General features: G+C 48.5%; 1 protein-coding gene and 1 pseudogene across 1 annotated transcript in view; one reads left to right on the forward strand and one right to left on the reverse strand.

Annotated features, from left to right (window-relative positions):
• Nucleotides 1-23,123, forward strand: part of klhdc8b (kelch domain containing 8B) — a 161,261-nt gene that overhangs the window by 118,744 nt on the left and 19,394 nt on the right. The window lies entirely within an intron of this gene.
• On the reverse strand, nucleotides 7,956-10,224 carry LOC147111202 (uncharacterized; annotated as a pseudogene).

Consider the following 23,123-nt stretch of genomic DNA (forward strand, 5'->3'; position numbering starts at 1 on the left):
CGGTCATAGGCGTATTTACGTTTCGGCCGGACAAAAATCCCGCCCGCGGTATCCGAAAAACGTTCAGCGTTCCAACTCATGAATGAGCTTCCCCGCCCCTGATTGGCTGCACAGTGCTCACCTGATCCCAGCCGGCACATCGCACTAACTATGCCGCTGGATCAGGTAAGCACATCGCGCCGACAGCTGAACCGGGCCTGTGACAGGAAATGCGAGCAGGCCCGGGCTTCAGATGTCGGCGCGCAGGGTGAGTGCAGATCGGGGGCTTGCACGCGCGGCAAGCCCCCGATCCTAATTTCAGGGCCAAGGTCAGGGGGCACGACCGAAGTTTGCAGCCGGGGTGCGAGTAGGGCGCTGTGCACGGCGATGACATCATCGCCAGAGGCGCAGCGCCGCGGGGCACTACCACTGCCGCTAACCTCCCGCTGAATTTCGTCCCGGGGGCGCTAACGGGAGGCACAAAGCAACCCAATTTTTCCCCCCAAGAGCTGGAGAACAATTGCACTCGGTGGGATGAGCTACAACACAATGGGATTCACTGCAGAGGGTTTTCTAATTGGTTAAAATATTTTTATATTATCTAAATATTTAATAATAGTCATATCAAATTGCATTTTGAAGCTGTGACCTTTCTTCTGGTGAATCAGTTTGGGATGTAGAAGGATGCTGGGACTCCAAGAAGGGCAGTTCACACTGACAACTTGTCCATCAAATTTAAATGAGACATAAACCTGAAAAGGTTCTTGTCTCGCGCCAACATCATTGGGCGATTGACGTGATTCCCTCCACCTATTTCGCACCAATCTTGGGCATTAGTTGGAAGCTACCCTCCTTATCTAAGCATGAGAGTATTGCTATTATCAGAGTGATATTGTGCTCTACAGGCAGTCATTTAGAACTGAAAAACTTGTCTAGTTTGCAGTGAATAATGTCCCGAGCTTCTTGCATCTGTAATTCACAATACTGAAATTGCTGACTGCTAGTTCTGAATACCTTAATAACAAGGCAAAGAAAATATTTGGATAAACAATAATGCTGCATTTACGTAGCATCTGAACACATTGAAATATCAAGCAACTTCAGGATTGTGAATTTTAACATATTTTGTACAAGCTCTCCATCATTCAAATATGTACGGTCTGATTTTTATCTCAAATAGGGACTATGATTAAAATCTTTTGGGAAATTAAATTCAAATGGCGTTTTCACACGTAAAATTGGTTTTGAGAAATGATTTAATATATTCATACGACAATATAATGGCTTATTTTGGATGAAGATGCATTGATCGCTTGCCATGATTAGACTTTTCCCTCACATTTTCAATAAGTTTTCTTATTGCATTTCCTCTTCCTCTCTCTCTCTCTTTCGTTCTCTCCATATATATATAAAAATATGTATATATATCCGAATCTAAACTATATACATATCAATTACTGTTTCACTGAATGACTCCACCTTGATCTCCTCCATGCCTTGCTCTCTCTTTCTCTACCCTCTCTCATATCTCACTCCCCTCTACCCTCTCTCATATCTCACTCCCCTCTACCCTCTCTCATATCTCACTCCCCTCTACCCTCTCTCATATCTCACTCCCCTCTACCCTCTCTCATACCTCACTCCCCTCTCCCCTCTCTCATATCTCACTCCCCTCTACCCTCTCTCATATCTCACTCCCCTCTACCCTCTCTCATATCTCACTCCCCTCTACCCTCTCTCATATCTCACTCCCCTCTACCCTCTCTCATATCTCACTCCCCTGTCCTGCCTTATTTTATTGCCTCTCACTCAGCTGCCAACCAGCTAAGAGGAAAAAAACTTTCAAGTAACTCCAGAGATTTATGTCGACAGTGTAAAATTATCTATGAAAATACAGGATTCAATTGCACATTTTCCCAGAGAATTTCAGGGAATCTTGTTTCATACATGTGGGAAAGCCACACAAACCCTCAGATTAGCGGTAATAAAAACAGAAAATGCTGGAAATACTCAGCAGGCCAGGCAGCATAGGTGGAGAGAGAAACAGAGTTAACGTTTCAGGTCGATGACCTTTCGTCAGAATTGGAAAAAGTTAGAGATGTAACAGGTTTTAAGCAAGTGCAGGAGCAGGAAAAGGAGGGAGGGGAGGACAGAACAAAAGGGAAGGTCTGTGATAGGATGGAAGGCAGGAGAGATTAAAAGACAAAAGGTATGATTGTACAAGGCAAAAGGAGATGGTAATGGGACAAATAAAGAAACAAAAGATGAGTCTAGATCAGGTGTAAATGGGAATGGCAGAATCATCAACAGCTGTCATGTGAAAAAATAGGGGCCGAGGTTATGGTCTGAAATAGTTGAACTCGATGTTGAGTCCAGAAGGCTGTAAAGTGCCTAATCGAAAGATGAGGTGCTGTTCCTCGAGCTTACGTTGAGCTTCATTGGAACAGTGTAAGAGGCTGAGGACGGCGAGGTCAGAGTGGGAATGGAGCGGAGAATTAATGCGACAGGTGACCGGAAGCTCGGGTTCGCGCTTATGGACTGAACGGAGGTGTTCCGCAAAGCGGTCACCCAATCTGAGTTTGGTCACCCCAATGTAGAGGAGACCGCATCGTGAGCAGCGAATACAGTATACTAAATTACAAGAAGTACAAGTAAATCGCTGTTTCACCTGGAAGGGGTGTTTGGGGCCCTGGACAGTGGAAAGGGAGGAGGTACAAGGACAGGTGTTGCATCTCCTGTGCTTGCACAGGAAGGTGCCGTGGGAAAGGGGAGGGGGTGATTGAGGAGAAGACCAGGGTGTTGCAGAGGGAGCGGTCCCTTCGGAATGCTGAAAGGGCAGGGGAGGGGAGGAGGAGATGTGTTTGGTGATCGGATCAGGCTGGAGGTGGCGGAGGATGATCCGTTGAATGTGGAGACTGGTGGGGTGAAAGATGAGGACAAGGGGAACCCTATCGTGGTTCTCAGATTAGCAGGGCTTTCTAGTTTCCTGCCTATGTTCACGTTTACAATTTGCATTTTCTACAATGAAAGATTTTTTTAAATGCAATTGAAACAAACGTACACATGTTCAGATGAATTAGCGATGCTATTTTCAGAGGTGATGGGTAATAAATTGTCAAAAGGAAGCACAATCCATAAACACATTTCTGAAAACGATACTGTTAACTTACTATAATGCAAGACCAAGTAGGTGGAAAACATGTATCTTGCACATAGGAATTGCTGGACAAAAAAATGAGCGAGGTCCATCTAGTTCGCCTTCTACCTTCTTGGCAGTGGCACGGCCCTGGGCGGGTAGGGAGCATCTGTATCGCGACGTGTAAGATATCACAACTATGTGGCTCCGGCTAGAGGAACCGGTTGGTCTTTACCTGTCCATCATTTTCGTATGTTCGTATGAAATCTTGCAGTAGTTGATTATTTTACAATATGTTCTGAGTGGCTGAATGTCTTATTTCAGTTTGTCTGTGTGTATGCAAGAGGAAACACAGAAACAAGAACAACGGAGAAAGTGTTAGCATAAAGGAGGGAATTGATGGAAGGACTCTACTATCTTTTGAGTAAGGAGGGGAGCGCTACACTTTTGGATTTATGTCTTCGATACTTTCCTCAGGTTCGGCACAAAAGCTCACTGTTATAAGTGAGCACTCTTTCCCTATGGACCAGAGTGTGCCTTTACCTGCCCTATACATGGATAATTGTACTTAGGGCGATGAACAGAAACCCTCATCACTGTATTTCAGCTTATTGAATATATCACATGCCCCCACATGACCTCCGCGACTTTGGAGGGCATTAGAATAAACACTCTGTCAGACCGTAGCTTAGGCCATAAAATACCACACATATTTATTAAGCAGTAAATCAATAAGTGAATAGTTGCAAACACTAGCAGCAGATTTACAGGCTCAGCAGTTCCTCAGAATATAAAATAAGACAAATGGTCATGTCTCCTGTGCTAAAACTAAAGTAAAACAGGACCTGAAGCAAGGTCCCAGACTACAATCTTATATAGCCGTTCATTCCGAGGAATCTGCTGCCTATTTCTCTTTCTCTTATGGCTTCAGAGGAGCTTTTGACAGAGCATGTCAGCCCAGGTTATACTTTCAAGAACCTTTGAAGATTGACCAGAACAAAAATAGAAAGAACTTGCACTCATACAGTGTATTCATTCAGGACCTCAGGATGTCTGAAAGCACTACAGCCAATTAAGTAATTTTTGAAGTGTAGTCGCTGTTGTAATGTAGGAAACATGGCAGCCAATTTGCACACAGCAAGCTCCCACAGACAGCAATGAGATAATGACTTTGGTTGAGGGATAAATATTGGCCAGATACCCTGACTGTGGGAGAGAGGAAAGGGGAGGGAGAGGGGGAAGGGGAGAGAGAGAGAGAGAGAGAGAGAGGACTAAGGATGGAGATAAGAGAATTCTCCCGTGCTCTTCTTCGAAATAGTGCCGTGGGACCTTCTACGTCCACCTGAGAGGGCAGGTAGGACCTCGGTTTAACGTCTCAACAGTACAGCGCTCAGAGGAAATTAAAAATGTATCACGCTCAAATGATGCTGTCAATCAAGGATATGCTTAGAAAGACCCACAGAATACTTGTATTTGAATTTAATGACTTGGCCCTATCCTGAGTATTGATTCATTTATTCCAAACACTTAGTATGAACTGCGAGGCATTCCCTCACCTAAGATCAGCTCCCAGCTAACAGCTGCTGGAATAGTCCAAGTGTCACCTGTTAGTAACAGCACTTTGAAAGCATAAACGTCGTAAGCAGGTAAGCAGGATTGCAATTTAGAGCATGTACATTTCTATGTTATCCTAATAGCTATAGCAGACTTATCAGGGCTAATTTTCTGAGTTTGTGCTGCAGGTGGGAAGCCTCATCCTTGCATTTTCAAAAATAACAGGCACCCTGCCCACAATTATCCACACATGATTTCCCAAGAGTGAAAATCAGCTCTATCATCTGTTCTGGGCTGATATTTAACAAACAGGCTGGGCCATTTTTTGTAAATATAGAAACATAGAAGATAGGAGCAGGAGTAGGCCATTCGGCCCCTCGAGCCTGCTCCGCCATTCAATGAGATCATGGCTGATCAAACCTGGTCCTGGTCCATAGGTACAGTGGCAAGAAAGGGAAAAAAAGCCAATAACATAATACATCATAGACAAAAATGCGCATTTTTTGTGCTGTCGATTAAGTTGGAGGGTTCTGGCTAATGGAGCTCTTTAGTAACAATAAGTGCTTTGCAGAGATGTTTAGTGAAGAAGAAAAGATGGAGTGTGGCTGACTCGATGAAATCCCTCTGGTGACAAATGAAGAGCTGTTTTCATTCAGACTTGGCTGACTTCCGAGCCTAATTGAGGTAGAGGTAGAGAGACTGCAGAGGAAGGAAATGTAATAAATCCAGAAAAATAGTGCCGAGTACCCGTTACAACTGGCCAGGTTTGTAGAGAAAACCCACTGGCCACGAAATTCGGGGGTGTAGTGCTGGCCGTTAAGGTCAGTTTTGATGAAAAAATTGGCGGCCAACTCGCTTCCGGCAGGTCCCGCCGCGGCTGCCATTTTGGGGAGGTCGGCAGCGCTGCCATTGCCAGCACTCGCTCCACATATTTGGATGAGGAAGATCGTGACGTCAATGAGTGTGCAACGTTGATTTGACGCATGATCTGCCATTTTGGACGTCGTCGCTCCATTTAATGCCCTCTCCGAATCATGACCAGCTGACCAAGCATTAAGCAGCAGGAAGGACCCCCCCAGCAACGCTACTTAAAGGGACCATCAACAACTTGCAGCTGACTTGCTTTTTCATTTCTACTGGCTTTGTCTAAGTTTGTGCAACTGGTTGGAGCTTCCTGGAGTTGGTTAAAGTTGCTGAGGTCACAGGGATTGTTGCTGCAATTGGAGAAGGCCTTGCTTCTCATTTAAAGGGTTCTGCTTACACCACTTGCTCCCAGTCATGGGGGCTCTACTTGCAGTCCCCCTCGTGCTCGAGTATAATATGGAGATGGAGCAGATGCAGCGAAGAAGAGAAGATGCTCGCAGAGGGAGGAGGAGGATGGGCAGGAGGGCTCTCAGCAGGAGGCCTTACCCACCTATGGTCTTCCGAGACCACTTCTCCTACTTGTGCTTAAGCCAAGAGCAGTGTATTAGGAAGCTCCGCTTCACCATGGAGGTGGTCACACAACTCTGCCACCTCCTGCAACCAGACCTGCAGCCTCAGAGCAGGGCGACGACGGCTCTCCCAGTGGCCCTCAAGGTCACTGTAGCGCTCAATATTTTCACCATCAGATCCTTCCAGTCTGCTGCAGGTGACATAGCTAACATCTCCTAGTTCACCATCCATCGCTGTATCCGGGAGGTCATAGAGGCTCTCTACTGCAAGAGGGGACTTACTTCATTGTCTTCCCCATGGTGCAGGACGCCATCGACTGCACACATGTGGCTTTCCAGGCACCGTATACCAAACCTGAGATGTTCCGTAACTGCGAAGGGTTCCACTCACTTAATGTGCAATTGTTGTGCGACCACGCCCAGTGCATCATGATGGCGAATGCCCGCTATCCTGGCAACAGTCATGGACCTAAAAATTCGGTTGCTTTGCGCCTCCCGTTAGCGCCCTCTAACGGGGTGCAAAGCAACTAGCACCTGGGCGCGGCGCTGCCAACGCCTCCCATGAAATTCAGCGGGAGGTTAGAGGCGGTGGTAACCGTTAGCACCCCGCGGCGCTCTGCCGCCAGTGATGTCGTCATCGCCATGCGCAGCGCCCTGCTCGCGATCTTCGGTAGCGCCCCCGACTTACTGCCGGACACTATCTCTGACGGGGTCAGGGGGGCCTACCTGCGGCCGGGGCAGCGCAAATTAAAGGGGAGGTGCTGGGCGCCCATTTTTGTTGCTGGCCGCCTGCCAGCACCTGCCCCCGTTGCTGTCCCCGGCCTCCTGAGCACCCCCACCCCCCGCCACGGAGTGCCGGCTGCGCTCCGTGAGCCCGGCACTTCTCTTGCATGCCAGGCTCTTTTGCCAGCACTCTGATCCCTGGTGGCCCAGCTGGGCCCTGTGTCCCGCTGCGCAAAGCCCCTCCCCTTTAAGAAGTGGAGGAAGGCCTGCAGTACCATGGCGTGACGTGGCACGTAGCAACGCGATATTCACTTGCAGTGCCGCAAGAGGGAGCCGGGGCGCTTCCAGTAGCACCCCGCTTCCCTCTTGTGGCGGTAGCGGTGTGTTTTGGCCGTGGGGGTACTAATTTTTTGGGGGCGCTAAAAGTAGCGCTCCAGCGAAGTTAGCGCCCCAAAGGGGGCGCGACTCAATTTTTTTCCCCATGATGCCTTCATCCTGCGCCAGTCTGGTGTGCCAGCAATCTTGCAGCTACCATTTCAAACACGAGGGTGGCTGGTCGGTGACAAGGGCTATCCGCTCTGCACCTGGCTGATGACTCACCTCCACAACCCCTCCACTCCTGCTCAGCACTCATATAATGACACCCATGCTGCCACAAGGAACGTCATCGAGCAGACCATTGGGGTGCTCAAGCAACGGTTCTGCTGCCTTGACAGCTCAGGAGGAGCCCTCCAGCACTCGCTGGAGCAGGTGTCCCATTTCGTGCTGGTCTGCTGCATGCTCCACAACTTCGCCATCATGAAGGCCCAGCCCTTGCCAGCACGGGTTCCGGGACCACCTCAGGAGGAGGAGGAGGAAGAGAAGGAGGAGGAAGATGAGGAGGAAGGAAGGAGGCAGGCTGCAAATCCCCATTCCGGACGGGCTGTCCGTGAGCGCCTCATCAGACTCCGGTTCCAGTGAATGAAACCCCAGATCTCCCTTGCTCACCATTTCCCCATCTTACCATCCCTCTGTCACGGAACATCACAGCGTCCTCCTGGGCACAAAGCTGAAAGGAGAGCCACCACAAAACACACATTCCAAACATAATTCATAAATTTATCAAATTCAAATCATAAGAACAAAGTCAACTAATCACCCTTGTGCACTCCCTTAGTGTCTGTCTTTCGTGTGCCTTTTCCTATTCTAGTGCTCCTACGAAGTGCTCCCCCAGTGGCTGCAGCAGGGCTGGTGGAAAGCTGCTGACTTTCAGTGTGGGAGACTTCAGATGGCCTTGCAGGATGACCTCGAGCAGCTCCAGACCTAGAAAGTCCGGCTGTAGACTGTACCACATTGACATGGGTGGCAGCAGTCTGGGCTGGCTGGCTGACAGACAGCAGCAAGGGCACTGGCGGAGTGGCTGTGGTGGGAGGAGGAATGCTGCCATCCTGAGAGAGGACAACAGGTTCTTGCTCCACGGAGCCACTGCCACTCCCCCGGGGCGGCGCCTCAGCATTCCTAGTAATCTGTTGGAGCACAGATTGCTGGCCTGCTGCGACACCCTGCAAGCCGCTTTCGACACTCAGAAACCCAGCAACGATGGCAGCAATCTGAGCTTGTGTGGCAGCAAGCTGAGACTGCAGGAGAGCAGTCTGCGCATCCACTGCAGCACTGAGACGTTGGATCGCTGCCGCCTCTGCTGCAATGGAAGCTGTGAAATCGCCCATCACACCCAGCATCATCTTTGGGTCTACAAGGTCGCTCATGGAGTTGCCCAATTTTTCCATCCTGGACATCATGGGCTCTAAACTCTGCGCAAAGCCCCGTGTAATGTTGGAGCCGGACTCCTCCCTGCTCCTTGACACTGACAAGAGGCGCTCTGGCAGGCTTGCCATTGCACCAAGCATTTCCGTGTGCATGTTCACCTTCTTCTTAGGCAGTCCCTCGGAACCGAGGATGACTTGCTTCCACATAAAAAATGAGTTCTCAAGTGACTGATGAGTCCAATGTGGGACCTACAGTCTCTGTCACAGGTGGGGCAGACGATGGTTGAAGGGGCAGGTGGGTGGGGTTCTTGGGTTGACTGCGCTCCTTGCGCTGCCTGCGCTTGGCTTCCGCTTGCTCCCGGCGAAGAGACTCGAGGTGTTCGGCGCCTTCCCGGATGCTTCTCCTTCACTTTGTGCGGTCTTGGGCCAGGGATTCCCAGGTGTCGGTGGGAATGTTACACTTTTTCAAGGAGGCTTTGAGGGTGTCCTTGAAGTGTTTCTTGTTCCTTGTTCACCACCCTTCTCCTGAAGGCCATCCCATCGAGGTCATCGTCTGAGTCTTGTGCAGCAGAACTCGTGCGCGAACTCGCCCTCCGGTGAGCTGGCACCTGAGCTACCATTTCCCCCTGGCCTGACTGCAGCCCACTCGTGCCCAGTGACTCACCTGGTGCAGATCCGGCCTCTATACTACCCTCTAAAGTACGCGCAGTGCCATTTTCTGAGCTGGTGTTTGCGAGTGTCTGATGCCGTGCCGGTGTGTCTTCATCAGTTTCTACCTCACCTTCAGGGACCAGGCTGGCCAGGTTGCAATTCTTACGTATCTGAAAGCAGAAAGACACAAGGGTTGGGTTGTGGTGTGGGGAGGAGTGGAAAGCAAAATATCCATGCATACGCCATCAGCAGTTTGTGAGTAAGAAGAGATTGTGGGAAGAGGGGGAAGGAGGATGTGAGAATAAGGATTAGGAAGGAGCATACCATCATCATCAGTGATGCTTTCCACTTCGCCACTCGCCACGGCAATCTGTCACAGCCGCTCCAATTTTGTCAAACAATGCCTCCTCCAGTTCAGTTAGGTGGTCAAGCTTTGCTTGGCCGCCTCCCATCTGCTGTTGCACTCTCTGGCTGTGTGCCACTTTGGCCCGCAAGCGAAAGGGAAGTGTGTCAGTGAGTGTAGTGCAATGTGTTTGGGTGATGTGCCTGCTGTGGTTGAATAGCTGGCAGTGTGTGCAAGGTGTGAGCTGTGGGTGTGAGTCTTGCAGCAGTGGTAAGTGTGTGAGGGTGAAGTGAAGCAATGATTGTGAGGCATGAGTGGTGATTGCTAGAGATTGCTGGAAGGTGAGTGATGGGGGTGTGGTGCATTGAGCAGTGTGTGAGGCTTGTGGTGGGATATGGCATTTGCTGAAGCCTTCACTCACCTTGACCAACCATGTGAGGTCATTAAACTTTTTGCGGCACTGGATCCAGGTCCTGGGGACAACACTCGTCGCGGTGACGGATTGAGCAATCTCCTCCCACAGCCTTCTGCTGTTCAACCTTGAAGGCCTCTTGCCTCCATGCGGGTATAGGACGTCCCGTCATTGTTGGACCCCAGGACCAAGGCCTCCAGTGCCACATCAGAAAAACTTTTTGCCCTTTCTCTTGGGTATTGTGCCATGCCTTGCTTTCACCTGACAATGAAGTGCTTCTGCAACAAAGCACCTCCCTTTTCAGTACTGGAGAGAGCCTAGGACAAACTTTATTGGCCAGTAGACTGCACCTCTACCCCCCCCCCGACCCCGTTGAGTGGTAAGCCAATCAGCAGCATGTTTAGCGCTGAGATCAGCATTGCAATCATGTAAATGAGCAGGCAGCACAAATTTTGCATGCTGCCTGCACCACTTAGAACAGACGCAGGCAAATAGCGCTGGGCGGTGCCCTCACCCATTTTCGGGCCTTATCCAAATTCGTGGCCAAAGTGCCAAAGGGAACGGTAGGGTAGTGGTAATGTCACTGGGCTAGTAATCCAGAGGCCTGGACTAATGATCCAGTGACGTGAGTTCAAATCCCACTACGGCAGCTGGGGAATTTAAATTCAGTTAATTAAATAATTATGTAATAAAAAGCTAGTATCAGTAATGGTAACCATGAAACTATCGGATTGTCATAAAAATCCATCTGGTTAACTAATGCCTTTTAGGAAAGGAAATCTGCCGTCCTTACCCGGTCTGGCCTATATGTGACTCCAGACCCACAGCAATGTGGTTGACTCTTATCTGCCCTCTGAAAGGGCCTAGCAAGTCACTCAGTTGTAACTAACCACTACAAAACATAGTAAGAATGAAAGCGGATGGACCAGCTGGCATCGACCTTGGCACCGGCAACGGCACACCCAGCCCAGTCAGCCCTGCAAAGTCCTCTTCACCAACATCTGGGGACTTGTGCCAAAATTGGGAGAACGAGCCTGACATGGTCATATTCACAGAATCATACCTTTCAGCCAATGTCCCAAACTCCTCCATCACCATCCCTGGGTATGTCCTGTCCCACCGGCAGAACAGACCCCCCAGGGGTGGCGATACAGTAGGGAAGGAGTGGCCCTAGGAGTCCTCAACATTGACTCCGCACCCCTTGCAGTCTCATGGCTTCAGGTCAAGCATGGGCAAGGAAACCTCCTGCTGATTACCACCTACCGCCCTCCCTCAGCTGATGAATCAGTACTCCTCCATGTTGAACACCACTTGGAAGAAGCACTGAATGTACTCTGGGTGGGGGACTTCAATGTCCATCACCAAGAGTGGCTTGGTAGCAGCACTACTGATCGAGCCCTGAAGGACATAACTGCCAGTCTGGGCCTACGACAGGTGGTGAGTGGAAAAACCTACTTGACCGCATCCTCACCAGTCTACCTGTCGCAGATGCATCTGTCCATGGCAGCAGTGACCACCGCACAGTCATTGCAGAGACAAAGTCCTGTCTTCACACTGAGAACACCCTCCATTGTGTTGCGTGGCATTACCACCGTGCTAACTGGGATAGATTCAGAACTGATCTAGCAGCTCAAAACTGGGCATCCATGAGGCGTGTTGGGGCAGCAGCAGAATTGTATTCCACCACAATCTGTATCCTCATGGCCTGGCATATCCCTCACTCTACCATGACCAACCCTGGTTCAACAATGAGTGTAGAAGAGCCAGAAGCAGCACCAGGTGTACCTAAAAATGAGGTGCCAACTTGGGGAAGCTGCAACACAGGACTACATGCATGCTAAAAAGCAGAAGCAGCATGCTATAGACAGGGCTAAGCGATCCCACAATCAGCGGATCAGATCAAAGCTCTGCAGTCCTGCCACATCCAGTCGTGAATGGTGATGGACCATTAAACAACTAACAGGAGGAGGAGGCTCCAAGAATATCCCCATCGTCAATGATGGTGGAGCCCAGCACGTGAGTGCAAAAGACAAGACTGAAGCGTTTACAGCCAGACGTGCCAAGTGGATGATCCATTTCGGCCTACTCCCGATGTCCCCACCATCACAGAAGCCAGTCTTCAGCCAATTCGATTCACTCCACGTGATATCAAGAAACGGCTGAGCGCACTGGATACAGCAAAGGCTATGGGCCCCGACAACATCCCGGCTATCGTGCTGAAGACTTGTGCTCCAGAACTAGCTGCGCCTCTAGCCAAGCTGTTCCAGTACAACTACAACACTGGCATCTATCCGACAATGTGGAAAACTGCCCAGGTATGTCCTGTCCACAAAAAGCAGGACAAATCCAACCCGACCAATTATCGTCCCATCAGTCTACTCTCAATCATCAGCAAAGTGATGGAAGGTGTTATCAACAGTGCTATCAAGCGGCACTTACTCACCAATAACCTGCTCACTGATGCCCAGTTTGGGTTCTGCCAAGACCACTCGGCTCCCGACCTCATTACAGGTACAGCCTTGGTCCAAACATGGACAAAGGAGCTGAATTCCAGAGGTGAGGTGAGAGTGACTGCCCTTGACATCAAAGCAGCATTTGACCGAGTGTGGTATCAAGGAGCCCTAGTAAAACTGAAGCCAATGGGAATCAGGGGGAAAACGCTCCACTGGCTGGGGTCATACCTAGCACAAAGGAAGATGACTGTGGTGGTTGAAGGTCAATCAGGACATCGCTGCAGGAGTTCCTCAGGGCAGTGTCCTAGGCCCAACCATCTTCAGCTGCTTCATCAATGACCTTCCCTCCAACATAAGGTCAGAAATGGGGATGTTCGCTGATGACTGCGCAGTGTTCAGTGCCATTCACAACTCTACAGATAATGAAGCAGTCCATGCTCGCATGCAACAAGACCTGGACGATGTTCAGGCTTGGGCTGATAAGTGGCAGGTGACATTCGCGCCACAGAAGTGCCAGGCAATGACTATCTGCAACAAGCGAGAGTCTAACCACCTCCCCTTGACATTCAATGGCATTACCATCGCTGAATCCCCACTATCAACATCCTAGGGGTCACCATTAACCAGAAACTTAACTGGACCAGCCACATAAATACTGTGGCAAAAAGAGCAGGTCAGAGGCTAGGTATTCTGCGGCGAGTGTCTCACCTCCTGACTCTCCAAAGCCTTTCCGCCATCTACAAGGCACAAGTAAGGAGTGTGGTGGAATACTCTCCACTTGCCTGGATGAGTGCAGCTCCAACAACACTCAGGAAGCTCGACTCCATCCAGGACAAAGCAGCCCGCTTGATTGGCACCCCATCCACCACATTAAACATTCACTCCCTCCACCACCGCCGTACCGTGGCTGCAGTATGTACCATCTACAAGATGCACTGCAGCAACGCACCAAGGTTTCTTCAGCAGCAGCTCCCAAACCCGTGACCTCTTCCACCTAGAAGGACAAGGGCAGCAGGCGCATGGGAACACCACCACCTCCAAGTTTCCCTCCAAGTCACACACCATCCTGACTTGGAAATATATCGCCGATCCTTCATCGTCGCTGGGTCAAAATCTTGGATCTCCCTACCTAACAACACTGTGGGAGTACCATCACTACACGGACGGCAGCGTTTCAAGAAGGCAGCTCACCACCACCTTCTCATGGGCAACTAGGGATGGGCAATAAATGCTGGCATTGCCAGCGACGCCCTGATCCCATAAACGAATAAAAAAAAAATCCTCTCATGATTTGGATAACTTCTTATAGGTCTTCAGGTAAATTTTTGATGTGGGCCTCATAATCTCCAAGGTTAACATGGAGCCTCACTTGACGGGAGTAAAACCGGTGTTAGCGCTAAAGTGTTGTAGCGCTAAGGTGTTGTAGCCCTATCTCTGACCCAGCTCCAGCCTAGTGAGTCTCCATGCTGGGAGTGCGGGATAGCTGAAATGATCCTTACTTACAAACTTTGCAACCTTTTCTTATCCTTTGATTCTCTGACTCCCTGTGCTTAAGCAAATCTAGCTATTTCATTTTATTTATTTCCTCATATTTATCTTTGTCCCTTTTGAAGCAGCACAGCACCAATCACCATTCTCCAGCTGCTGAGAGCTGCACTGTGAATGACTCAAACCATCAGCCCCGCAGAGACATATCTCCCCTCCAATCGGCACAATTCCCTATAGCCCATTTACAGCAGGGACTGGTGGGGACTAGATCAACCTCAGTATTATCATTTCTAATCATACTGGTATGTTAAATATGCATCTTTTCCTTGGATGTGGCTCTGTCTGTGACCAAGTTGCCGTGCTTTATGCTGAAAAGCAGTTGATAAAAGCGGATTAACGTGTTGGTGCAAGGATCCCTGCCGTGGGAAATGCTGTCAATCTTTTAGGCTCTTAAGCGAAATTCATGACTCAATTTCCATGGTAACCTTGACAAATGAATAATGGACACAATTACGGAAACCTGTTGGAGCAAAAGGGCAGCCTTACATCCCCTTCTTGTAATATTAACTTTTCAGGATATGCAGACATTGGAATATTCTTCTGATTGACACTCCTGCAGTGTTCGTATCATTAATAAATTAAATGGAAAGTTTAAAACATACTGGAGCGTGAATGATAGCAGGACTGCAGATTTGCTGCAGTGCAGGTTTCAGTGCCAGAATGAATGAGCTAAAAACATTAATTTTATTTCCATTAACTCTGAATGGGATATTTGAAAATTTGCAGCCACCTCATTGCCATTTTATTGTGTGTGTCTCTCCAGTTGGGTGATACAGAGATACAATTGATATTTTTGTACATGTAGTTACGGAAACAACCCCCACCTAAATCCAGCTCGAAACGCCAAAGACGGGAAGAAAGAAGGAACATGGATTTGAAATTTCACATCCTGTCCTAAAGCATTTCACAGCAGTGATCACATGGAGCATGCTGCAGACACTCAGTGCTGGCCTGTGAGGTGTGCGGCCCCACGTGGCTGTGAGGGCAGAAGCCTGAGCTTCACATAAGAACATAAGAAATAGGAGCAGGAGTAGGCCATTCGGCCCTTCGAGCCTGCTCCGCCATTCAATGAGATCATGGCTGATCTTCTGCCTCAATTGGGGGGATTCATGCAGCCTCCCAGTAACCTGAAAGATCTCTTAACAGTATTATGAAAAATGCTGAGCTCTGTTTAAGTCTCAGTTCTGAGGAAAATCTACAGATCATTTTTATTTGGTGCTGGTTGAATGTAGTGCTTTTGTGATAGCACTTGGAACTCGTCGAATTTTAGTCAAGAATGTACAGAGAATGTTGAACACTGGGGCCGGGAATATTTTTTGCATTATACCTCCAAAATTGACAAGTAAATATAAACCTAGTGATTACCCTAATTAGCAGGAACAGCATTGATGGCATGTTCTGCTTTTCCTACCAACTTCTCTAGTTCTCTGAAGAGAAAGAGTCTTCTCGTAGCCTAGACCAGCTCTATTTTGAAGTTATTGGATGAATTTTATAACTCGTCAAGGTTAGTGCCGGGGAGTGGAACACTTTCCCACTTTTTTGCACCTGCTGTTAGTACAGAGATATAGAATAAAGCTGCCTCTGTAGTATCCCAATAACATCACTTAACCCAGAAACAGAAAAGCACTCGGGTGGCAGCAGTATAATCTATCCATTTCCTGTACCGGCTGCCTTTATAGCCTCGATCACCTAGATTAATAGTTGATGCCGAATTATTCATATTATTTTGCTGTGAGCTTGTATCCATTTGGACCAGATTTAGACTGCCCAAACACATTTTGCTGGGTACTGTTATCACTGCCGGAAGAAGATCATTTGATCCTATCAATTTGAGCAGGAATTTCACCCTTGTATTGTGAGCCACTGTGACATCCACTCCCTTAATTTTGGCTCCTCTTTGTCTTCTCAACACAGTAATACTTATTTAGTGCCCCCTCTAAAAACAACATACACTGCTAATCTTCCTGTCTTTCCTACGCCGAATGCTACCTCTCCTGTTGCCACTGTTGTAGCATATTGTGAATTTCCAGTGGCCCCTTAACCAGCCATTTTGGTGCCATTACTTATGATGGTGACTGTCACTTCATGCACCGTCTCTATTTTCATTTAATAAGTAAATATATACAACAACAACTTGCATTTATATAGCACCTTTAACGTAGTAAAACGTCCCAAGGTGCTTCACAGGAGCGTTATCAAACAAAATTTGACACCGAGCCACATATAAGGAGATATTAGGGCAGGTGATCAAAAGCTTGGTCAAAGAGGTAGGTTTTAAGAAGTGTCTTAAAGGAGGAGACAGAGGTAGAGAGGCGGAGAGGTTTAGGGAGGGAATTCCAGAGCTTAGGGCCCAGGTACCTGAACAGCTGCCAATGGCGGAGCAATTAGAATAGGGGATGCGCAAGATGCCAGATTTGGAGGAACGCAGAGATCTCGGAGGGTTGTAGGACTGGAGGAGGTTACAGAGATAGGGAGGGGCAAGGCCATGGAGGGATTTGAAAACAAGGATGAGAATGTTAAAGTTGAGGCGTTGCCAGACCAGGAGTCAATGTAGATCAGCGAGCACAGGGGCGATGGGTGAACGGGACTGGGTGTGCGTTAGGACACAGGGGCGATGGGTGAACGGGACTGGGTGTGCGTTAGGACACAGGGGCGATGGGTGAACAGGACTGGGTGTGCGTTAGGACACAGGGGCGACGGGTGAACGGGACTGGGTGTGCGTTAGGACACAGGTCGCAGTATTTTAGATGAGCTCAGGTTTATGGAGGGTGGAAGATGGGAGGCCGGCCTGGAGAGAGTTGGAATAGTCAAGTCTGGAGGTAAGAAAGGCATGGATGAGGGTTTCAGCAGCAAATGAGCTGAGATAGGGGCAGAGTTTGGCAATGTTATAGAGGTGGAAGTAATATATAGGTGGTAAGTAGTAAGTAGGTGGAAATACAAGTTGTATTTCTGCCTTATTCTTGTCTTTAGTACTCAGGTGGCTAGTTAACAACCACTAAGAGATCCTCAACAAAAGATCCATCAGCATCTAATACAAACAACCAGTGATCATAGGCCTCAATCCTAAAAGAACCAGCAGAAAGAGTTTTTGCCACCGAATCCAGATCCAACACATATAGAATGAACTAATGTCAAATGTAACCCAGTGTTGAGGAATGTGAAGGGGCTTGAAGCCATAGTGCTGCTCTGGGCCCCACAAGCAAACTCTGGACCTCTGCTTCCTCGGCCCCCCCCCCGCAACCCACGAGAACTATTAAGACTGTGAGGTCTGGAGCAATTAATGTTTTCTTTTTTTTTTAAAGTTTCAGAGCAATGATATTCTCTCCCTGCAACTTACCTGAGTGCCAGCGAGCAGCCTCCGGGCCCTTGGGATGTAAAGGAAGCCTGGGATTTTAAATAGCTCGGGTCTCAAATTGATGATGGTGGCGGGGGGGGGGGTGGAGTTGGTTGATACCCCCTGCCACCCACACATAAACCACCCCCAGTTAAAAGCACCCCCCCCCCCCTGTCCATTAACTCTGTCTTCAACCATGGACTAAACAATTGTTCATAACCGGGTGTAACACCATTTCCAAATATTTGATGGAATTTGAGCATCCTTATCTAGGTTTAATGACTAAAAACCCTCTAAGGAATATCTGGATGAGAAATGAAGAGGGTAATTTATTATTAGGTTATTTTAGGAAATTTGATGTCTTCGCTCACCGTGATAGTTAATTCCTTTTATTAAAAAGACCTGACTATTAAGGGTGTGAGGTCTGAAGTAATTGACATATTCAAAAAAAGCCTCAGAGCAATGATCTGCAAGCCTGTTCAAGTGAGTCTTATAGTTTAGCCAAGTGGAACGTTGATGTATATCCTGTTGGAACAAATAGTTTGACGGCTGATCCAAATTTACTTTGATTGTATTAATAAAGCAATGGAGCGCTATGATATTTGTTTATAATTTACCCCACTGATAGAAATTGCAGAGTCAAAAATTCAAGAACTGATGGATGGAAATATCCCATTACATTCAATATTCAACATTAGGAATAACATTGCAGTGCTTGGGCATACATCTAACAATCATTGTTCTGCTTCACTGATGTTTGTGGTCTCGCCTGCAGTTTAATAAATGTTCACTCGTTTATTTTTAGGAAATTGGACTAAGCAGTCCCGTTCCACACGGATGAGAGAGAAACGTGCAGACTTTTGTGTGGGCCACGTTGGAGGACGAGTGATTGCTGCTGGAGGTCTAGGTAACATCATCCTTGGGTGACACAGTTTTCACTGAGAGGGATGGGGAAGGGACAGCCACCATTTTCCCACTCGTCCATGTAACAGCAGATCCAGTGCTGGACAATCATTGTGATCCATCCCTGACTTAAGGTGGTTAAATTGATGAGATAAAGGTCTAGGGGAATAAAAGAAGAAACAGTTTTAAAAGATATGAAGGTCAATGAAAGTGGAATACTGGAAAAACGTATAAAATTAAAGTAAAGGATGCTAAAAAAAATGATCCAGAATGGAAATAGTAAAGTGGAAAAGTAAATGACAATTGTGCACGAGGTGAGCAAAACTATCAATGGATCTTTATAAGTGTGTTTTGCTGCTCTGTGCACAAAGAAAATGTCCCCAGATCATCAAGAATAGAATTGAAAGAGGGTCTCTTTAAGGACAGGAGAGAGGAGTCTCATTTTGAGCCCTTACTGCGAATAAAGAATATTTGCTGCTTTCCACTCAGACAGAGCAGCATTGGCTGACAGGGAGATTAGCCAGAGAGTAACTAGTTCCTCAGATAGGGTTTGGAGAATCTGCGTGCCTCTGTCATCAGGGCCGGTGTCAGCTTACCAATTATATCAATGGTAGCACGTTCTCCTCTGAGTCAGTAACCTCTGGGTTCAAGCCCCTTTCTAGGATTTGGGCATATGATCTAGGTGCTAATGTGCTTTCAAATATTTTGGAGAGATATGATAAGATGCTATATAAATGCAAGTCTTTCTTTTCTGCGATTGTGATATGTTTAAATTTCTTGTGCCTGATCTTGACTCAGTGGATTTTATTGCTATATTTCTGTGGAACTTTTGGATCTTGACCTTAGATTTCAGATGACTTTTCAGGAAATAGAGTGTTATTTCTTACCTACAGAGGTGTTGTGCTTCACAAGGGGATGGATAGTGTGCGGTATTCAGATTTGACTGGCTCCTATTAGTCTTTGGAGCTTGTTCGAGAACCATGTCGTTTGGAGCTGATCACGAACTTGTTCCTCAGATAAACTGATGAGAGGGTATTTTCATACTGGACTTATTATGAAGGGTATTATTGATTGCCTGCTTTTTCCTGTCTACCAAAACATTCTTATCTTTCGCAAAACCAGGGCTGTGAGCTTGGATGGGACACGGTGCTCTATAATACTAGATATTGTGATACTAAATACTGCTTCGTCTGAACTCAGCTCGATAGTGGGGCTGTTGCTCTAAGGTAGCAGTCTCCTGCTTGAGGCAGCTCTTGTTGATGCTGTATAGTCAAAACCTATGTTTTGGGGTATTGGCTACCATCAAGAAGGGGTCATTGGTGAAGTTCCATTGGATTGGAAGCAAGAAAATGCAGTACACATATTTAAAAAGGGGGATGAACATGACTCAAGACAAATATTGTCCAATTAACCTAGCATCAATCTATATTTATCTATATATATAAAGCGGTTCATCTGTCTGTCTGTCCTCTATACACTCAAAAGTTATAGAGCGTACCTACACATATATATCAAAAGAAAGCTTATGATTCTGGAAGTGTCATAGGCATATTTACTTTTTGGTCAGACAAAAATTGTTCGGACAGTTTACAAAAAAGGTTCGGACAGTTTACAAAAAAGGTTCAAAAAATGGCAAAATTCCGCTCATTAGCATTGAGTGACGTAATGGTTGACCAATCGTACAGGGGATAGCATTGACTGACGTGATGGTTGACCAATCGGTGCGTCACGGGGGTCGTTTCATTGCGTGTGTGGCCGGGCCTAATCCTTCTGAGCTGAGGTGAGTGGCCGCCATCTTGATTCCTAACTATTTATTTATTTTTCCCACTTTCTGTGTGTTAGGGAACTAAGGAAAAGAACAAATTAATTCAGTTTTAAATAGTATTTAGGAACAGTTAGAAATGAAGTGATCCCCTGCCCTTCGCCCAGAGGCTCGCCAACTTTGACGGCCATTTCGAGCGGCTGTGCTGGCGCCGGGCGCGGCCTAGCAGCGCAGGAAGCCTGGGCCTTGAGTTGAGCGGATTCCCGGCGCGATGCCGCTGCCCCCAAGGCCCGAGACGGACGCCAATCGGTTTGTTTTAGTCGCCAGTTTAGACAATGCCCAGAACCTGTTGAACCTGCTGTCAACCGCGCTGCCCGAGAGCCGGACCCACGGCCACCAGGTGAGCGGCCGCGGCGGTCCGTGCCGGGAGCCGCCGCGCACAAAACTTCCCCGCGGCGTCAACAGCCCCGCCCCAGAGCCCGATCCAAAGCCACCAGGGGAGCGGCCGCGGCGGTCCGTAGCAGCCCACTCTCTCTCTCTCTCTCTCTCTCACACACTCCCAGTCTCTCTCTCTCTCTCTCTCTCTCTCTCTCACATTCCCAGTCTCTCTCTCTCTCTCTCTCTCTCACACTCCCAATCTCTCTCTCTCTCTCACACTCCCAGTCTCTCTCTCTCTCACACCCCCAGTCTCTCTCTCTCTCACACTCCCAGTCTCTCTCACTCACACTCCCAGTCTCTCTCACTCACACTCCCAGTCTCTCTCTCTCACACTCCCAGTCTCTCTCTCTCTCTCTCTCTCACACTCCCAGTCTCTCTCTCACACACACTCCCAGTCTCTCTCTCTCTCACACTCCCAGTCTCTCTCTCTCTCACACTCCCAGTCTCTCTCTCTCTCTCACACTCCCAGTCTCTCTCTCTCTCTCTCTCACACTCCCAGTCTCTCTCTATCTCTCACACTCCCAGTCTCTCTCTCTCTCTCTCACACACTCCCAGTCTCTCTCTCTCTCTCTCTCTCTCTCACACTCCCAGTCTCTCTCTCTCTCACACACTCCCAGTCTCTCTCTCTCTCACACTCCCAGTCTCTCTCTCTCTCACACTCCCAGTCTCTCTCTCTCTCTCACACTCCCAGTCTCTCTCACTCACACTCCCAGTCTCTCTCACTCACACTCCCAGTCTCTCTCTCTCTCACACTCCCAGTCTCTCTCTCTCTCTCACACTCCCAGTCTCTCTCTCTCTCTCTCTCACACTCCCAGTCTCTCTCTATCTCTCACACTCCCAGTCTCTCTCTCTCTCTCTCACACACTCCCAGTCTCTCTCTCTCTCTCTCACACTCCCAGTCTCTCTCTCTCTCACACACTCCCAGTCTCTCTCTCTCTCACACTCCCAGTCTCTCTCTCTAACACACTCCCAGTCTCTCTCTCTCTCACACTCCCAGTCTCTCTCTCTAACACACTCCCAGTCTCTCTCTCTCTCTCACACACTTCCAGTTTCTCTCTCTCTCACACTCCCAGTCTCTCTCTCTCTCATACTCCCAGTCTCTCTCTCTCTCTCACACTCCCAGTCTCTCTCTCTCTCTCTCTCTCACACTCCCAGTCTCTCTCTCTCTCACACTCCCAGTCTCTCTCTCTCTCACACACTTCCAGTCTCTCTCTCTCTCTCTCACACTCCCAGTCTCTCTCTCTCTCACACTCCCAGTCTCTCTCTCTCTCTCACACTCCCAGTCTCTCTCTCTCTCTCTCTCATACTCCCAGTCTCTCTCTCTCTCTCTCTCTCTCTCTCTCACACTCCCAGTCTCTCTCTCACACACTCCCAGTCTCTCTCTCGCTCACACACACTCCGTCTCTCTCTCTCTCTCACACTCCCAGTCTCTCTCTCTCACACAAACTCCCAGTCTCTCTCTCTCACACACTCCCAGTCTCTCTCTCTCACACACTCCCAGTCTCTCTCTCTCTCTCACACTCCCAGTCTCTCTCTATCTCTCTCTCACACACTCCCAGTCTCTCTCTCTCTCACACACTCCCAGTCTCTATCTCTCACACTCCCAGTCTCTCTCTCTCTCACACACTCCCAGTCTCTCTCTCTCTCTCACACTCCCAGTCTCTCTCTCTCTCACACACTCCCAGTCTCTATCTCTCACACTCCCAGTCTCTCTCTCTCTCACACACTCCCAGTCTCTCTCTCTCTCACACACTCCCAGTCTCTCTCTCTCTCACACACTCCCAGTCTCTCTCTCTCTCACACTCCCAGTCTCTCTCTCTCTCACACACTCCCAGTCTCTCTCTCTCTCTCACACTCCCAGTCTCTCTCTCTCTCACACACTCCCAGTCTCTATCTCTCACACTCCCAGTCTCTCTCTCTCTCTCTCACACTCCCAGTCTCTCTCTCTCTCTCACACTCCCAGTCTCTCTCTCTCTCACACACTCCCAGTCTCTCTCTATCTCTCTCTCACACTCCCAGTCTCTCTCTATCTCTCACACTCCCAGTCTCTCTCTCTCTCTCACACACTCCCAGTCTCTCTCTCTCTCACACTCCCAGTCTCTCTCTCTCACACACACTCCCAGTCTCTCTCTCTCTCACACTCCCAGTCTCTCTCTCTCACACTCCCAGTCTCTCTCTCTCTCTCACACTCCCAGTCTCTCTCTCTCTCACACTCCCAGTCTCTCTCTCTCTCTCACACTCCCAGTCTCTCTCTCTCTCACACACACTCCCAGTCTCTCTCTCTCTCACACACTCCCAGTCTCTCTCTCTCTCACACACTCCCAGTCTCTCTCTCTCTCTCACACACTTCCAGTCTCTCTCTCTCTCTCACACACACTCCCAGTCTCTCTCTCTCTCTCTCTCTCACACACTCCCAGTCTCTCTCTCTCTCTCACACTCCCAGTCTCTCTCTCTCTCTCACACTCCCAGTCTCTCTCTCTCTCACACTCCCAGTCTCTCTCTCTCTCTCACACTCCCAGTCTCTCTCTCTCTCACACACACTCCCAGTCTCTCTCTCTCTCTCTCTCTCACACACTCCCAGTCTCTCTCTCTCTCTCACACTCCCAGTCTCTCTCTCTCTCTCACACTCCCAGTCTCTCTCTCTCTCACACTCCCAGTCTCTCTCTCTCTCTCACACTCCCAGTCTCTCTCTCTCTCACACACACTCCC

Source organism: Somniosus microcephalus, chromosome 11 (assembly GCF_052327205.1).
Source record: "Somniosus microcephalus isolate GS21.2 chromosome 11, FLI_Smic_1.0, whole genome shotgun sequence".
In the NCBI taxonomy this organism is placed as follows: Eukaryota; Metazoa; Chordata; class Chondrichthyes; order Squaliformes; family Somniosidae; genus Somniosus; species Somniosus microcephalus.